Raw genomic sequence first — 4923 nt, 5'->3', positions numbered from 1 at the left:
CGGGGTGGAGGAGGGGGGCGCCGTGGCGACAAGGGTGGCGCGGGGTGGCTCGGGCATGGGGGTGGGGTGGGGCAGCGCGGCGATGTAGGTGGCGCTGGACGGAGGGGGGTCGCCGGGGTAGCGGGGTGGTGCGGGGCGGAAGCGGCTCGGGCACGGGGTAGAGAGAGAGAGGGGGGTGGGGCGCGAGCATTGGCTTTTTATTTAGGGCACGGTTCTTTGTCGTTTGCTAGCAGACGACAAAGAGCCTAGCTAACGGACGTTAGTTTGGCCACTTTCTTTGTTGTCGGCTAGCACATGGTAAAGAAAGTGGTCATTAGGTGTCTCTCGCTAGTGGGCCACCCTCCTTTTTTGCCATCTGCTAGCTGACGGCAAAGCTTCTACGCCATCCGCTAGCAGACGACAAAGAGACGGTTGACGGCAAACAATATCTTTGCCGTCCGCTTCTTTGTCGTCAGTTTTCTTTAACCTTATGGCAAAGACCTTCTTTGCCATCAGCTAGCTAACGGCAAAGAGCCAGCTGACGGCAAAGAGCCAGCTGACGGCAAAGATCCTGTTTTCGGTAGTGATTGAATAAATAGTTACGTTCTCATGTCATGCACATTACAAGTGTTGTTATTGCCCTGTAGTTTCCCACACTTATATTTTGTCTATTCTTCTTTGTCTTAAACATATATTATTTGAATGGTATCTCTATCTTAATTTGGCAACAAAAACTAGAATGATATAGACCTTACAGTGACCATGGTACATAGATATATGTTTGTTTCATGTTGTTGTCCTGTCCACTTTACTACTGAACTGATTTACCAAAATGCGTTTCATATACAACATGGTAAACCTGTGATGTGTCAGCTTGTTTCTCTTTTAGAATGCGGACAAAATATTGGAGAAGAGTACCCCATTATGCAATGGTAAAGGAAGTAATGTCGATAAGGTTCAAGATAGTGAGACATCCATGTTGGTCTCCAAGAAAGCTGATAAAAACTATCTTGACGACAGTGAGACAACCCAAAAGTCATGTCTTGATGTAGTGTTCAAGTTACTGGCCACTACTGCTGGCACAAGCTCTTCGAACTCGCTGCCTGAATCAGTCTGTCTTCTTAAGTCACAACTTCAAGTTGAAATACATCGATCAGATATGCTGCGACACGAAGCCGAAGGACTAAGGAAGTCCCTGCAGAATTTAGATGCATACTTTCTGGTGCAACAGCAAGCGCTGGAGGATTTAAGCGCCCAAAAAAAGAAAGTTAATAAGCTTGCTAACCATCTTGCCAGCATTATGGGTACCCAGGATATTGTTTCTTGACCTCTTCTGAAGTGGTTTCAGTTCTGGACTTGTTTTGCTGCGGCGTTTATTTGCACTGGTCGCCAGCTTTGACAACCAGTGTATGTGCTATGCTGCTTTGTTCCCTATATTTGCACTGGTGGCGAACTTTGATGCCCGGTGGATGTAATATGTGTAATAGCCGTAATAGCCTAGCATAAGTTGCTTGCTTATTTATTTCCTTGTTGTTTTGTTTATTTGCTTAGTTGTAGTCAGTACAGTTCTTTTTCCGCAGTTTGCTAGTCGCCGCAATAACCTATTTTTTAAAACTAGGCCACAATAACCATGGGCTACATATTTACTGTAGTGACCATGGGCCTCCTATAGGCCGTAGAAACAATGGGCCTTCTATGGGCCGTAGAAACAATGGGCCTTCTACGAGTCGTAGCATCAATGGGCCTTCTACGAGCCGTATGATCGATTGGCCAAACATGGGCCAATAACAGACCGCATTATGTGCTGTAAATGGGCTAGAGTTGGAATCGTCCGTTCATGGGCCGACCATAATGGGCCGTCGTTAATCGGTCGCAATATGAAAACGACCCAACGGATTAACGAGCCGCAAACGGGCCGACTGTAACCATGGGCTGAATTTGGCCCACAAGCAGAAAAGACCAGTAACGGTCCGTAAGTAACGAATGCTGGAAATGAGCCCAAGAATAAATGGGCCCTAAGAAGGCCGAAAGATACATGGGTTAGAAACGGCCCAATGGAATAATGGACCGTTAATGGGTATAAAGTGGTACACTGTTCATTACGGGCCAGTTTCACCACGGGCCGTTAATGGGCCAAGGGTTACAAAGGGCCTCATGGGCCATACATGGGTCGGGAGTTACAACTGGCTGGAATCATATTGGACGGCCTAGATGAAACTACTAGGCTTAATTCGGATAGGTCGTAACAGGCCGTGAGTTAGTGGGCAGTAAATGGGCTATATACGAACATACCGTTAATAGGCTTTCCATGGGCCGGCCCGCTACCTTTTGACCAAGTCAAACAGGTCGGCCTTTTCACCGGAATGGGCCTCTATTGGGTCGTACCACATGTCGATGTATCATAGACGCCTCATGTCCAATGAGTGGATGACATCTATCCCAACGGGTGAGCCGACACGTGGTTCCTCTGGCCATTGAGAATTTTACACATGGAAAATCCCCATTGGTTCGAGTTGTTAACGGGTTATCGAATCCAAAACCAGACCCGATAGCTTAACGGCGACCCGTTACGGTGGATGCCACATGTCGGTCACCCTTGACGAAAGCACTTCCATGACGCGCCATTTATCGTCATGGAAGTGGACACTTCAGTGATGACAATTCTGGTAATGTAATGGAACACTTCTACGACGGCATGAGTATGACTATCTTTATTCTGTCATAAAATTTTCATGGATGTACATTCATGACAGAAAATGTGACCTACTATGACAAACACGTATCATCATGGAAGTGTATTTTTTTGTAGTGCTAGCTCAAGATATAAGTGAAGCACATAGAGTATTCTAATAAATTCACGATTCATGTGTGTCCCTCTCAAAAAGTGTGTACATCAAGAACGATTATGGTAAACTAAAACCAAATACTCATATCATACAAGACGCTCCAAGCAAAACACATATCGTGTGGTGAATAAAAATATAGCCTGAAGTAAATTTACCGATGAAACGAAGACAAAAGAGGGGATGCCATCCTGGGCATCCCCAAGCTTGGATGCTTGGTTGTCCTTGAATATTACCTTGGGGTGTATAAAAACAATCCAAAGACAAATGCAAAACAATTACAATTGGATCTAAAAAGGGTATGGGAATCTACAGATGTATTTAGAAAATATATATCAGAATGTATATAAGCCCATTGATTTGTTCAGGCAGTACAGGCTTTAGATATCAGAATTTGAGAAAGCAATATTAATTGCAACTAGTATACATGTGGCCATAAGTGATCCCATGAATGTCGATTTGAATGCTAAGAAAACATTGATGCTTCTTGTGATATCTGTGAGTAGTGGACAAAAAGGTGAAAGCCAATTTAGTATATTCCATTTGAATGCTAAGGAATCAAGTTGAATATATAAACCAATTAAAGAAGAGGACACTAACAAACATTTAGTACATTTTTTGGCAGGAATAGACCTAACAAATATTACCTTAGACAAGTAAAAAATCCTCTCCATCCCAACCACTTCATTGCAATATTAAAATGAGACAGATTCCCTAGCCAAATTTGTAGCAGTAATGTTCATTCAACCTCTGAACTATATTTGGCTAGGGAATATAGTATAGGGAATCTGTCTCATTTCAATCCAAATTCTTGTGTGGTTGATTAAGGCTCTCCTTGATAAGGAATAACAACCTGCACACTTCAGAAGAAATCTAGATGAGGGAACCAAAAAATCTTCAGACAGTGGCGGCGCTAGGGGTCTTCCCCGGACTTCCATGGAATACTAAAGAATTGTTCGATCCATTTGTATGCTGCTACTGGCTTGCTGTATATTTGTTGTCATATTGATATAAAATTGCACAAATGATTACCAAGGAAGAAATTTCTGGCTCCGCCACTGTCTTCAGCTATGTGCATTCATGAAAAATTAAGAAATCAGGCACGCAGATTGAAGGAGGAGCTCATGTGGACCTGGTGCTTCACCGTAGTTGAGGACTTGAGGGCACGACATCCCCTTATGCACTCACGAGAGGGCTTACTGGATTTGAAGAAAAGAGGAGGCGGCGGCCGCTGAACTTGCCACCAGTGACGACACATCTGCCCCTCTCATGCGTGTGTGCTGCAACAGAGGAGGCGGGGCTGAGGCACTGCGTCGGGCCGACCAACAACTATTGCAGTTGCTCCGGCCAGCGAGCCTACCTTCCACGGCCGACCCCGGCTCCTTGCTCATGCTGCTCCAGCCGGCGCACCGTCCGACACTCTCCCACCCATATCAGTTCCGCCTACCTGCGCCAGACTCGCCTCGAGCCGGCCGCGGCCATGAAGCTTAACCAGCGGGATGTGGTTCTGCGAGGAGGAGAAACGCGAAGGGGAGTTGGGCTCGATGTGGGGAGGGATGTGCACTGCGGTAGGGGTGCGGGCGAGGAGGAAGGAGAGGTGCAGTGGCTCTGGCGACGAGGAGGAACTCTCCCACCCGCATCCGGCGCCCGGCTGCTTCCGCCTACCTGCGCCAGGCTCGCCTCGATCCGGCCGTCGCCATGGAGCCTAAACAACGGGATGTGGTTCTGGGAGTAGGAGAAACGTGAAGGGAGTTGGGCTCGATGATGGGAGGGATGTGCACCGCGACAGGGGTGCGGGTGAGGAGCAAGGAGAGGTGTGGCGGCTCTGGTGACGAGTAAGGAGGAGGAAGGCGTGCTACGGATGTGGTGATTGGGGAAGGGTTTGCCACCAGCGCAGGGTGTGACGCGCACTGAGAGGAAGCACGCCTCGCACGAGGGACCCAACGCGTGGCGCTCGCAAGTCCAGTTGTCAGTTGTGCGTCGGCCACACGGACCCAACAACGAGCGAACACAACACAACTAACCACCGGCCCCACCCCTCGACATGGCCCCAACATCAGTGGCCTTTGTAAAACTAAAATAATGACACTAGACGACCAGG

The 4923-nt window shown here is 47.4% G+C and overlaps 1 long non-coding RNA gene across 2 annotated transcripts; it reads right to left on the bottom strand.

The window, feature by feature from the left end:
- Positions 1-3034: 3034 nt before the first annotated feature.
- On the bottom strand, positions 3035-4708 carry LOC119316830. Of its 2 annotated transcripts, XR_005153334.1 has the most exons (3): positions 3955-4708; positions 3470-3675; positions 3035-3318 (listed from the first exon to the last, which is right to left on the bottom strand). It is a non-coding gene; the product is annotated as an uncharacterized LOC119316830 (long non-coding RNA). The 2 variants fall into 2 exon arrangements; XR_005153333.1 differs by having other exon boundaries at positions 3470-4708.
- Positions 4709-4923: the final 215 nt, after the last annotated feature.

Source organism: Triticum dicoccoides, chromosome 6A, assembly GCF_002162155.2.
Source record: "Triticum dicoccoides isolate Atlit2015 ecotype Zavitan chromosome 6A, WEW_v2.0, whole genome shotgun sequence".
In the NCBI taxonomy this organism is placed as follows: domain Eukaryota; kingdom Viridiplantae; phylum Streptophyta; class Magnoliopsida; order Poales; family Poaceae; genus Triticum; species Triticum dicoccoides.
This window is presented reverse-complemented; position numbering and strand designations above follow the sequence as displayed.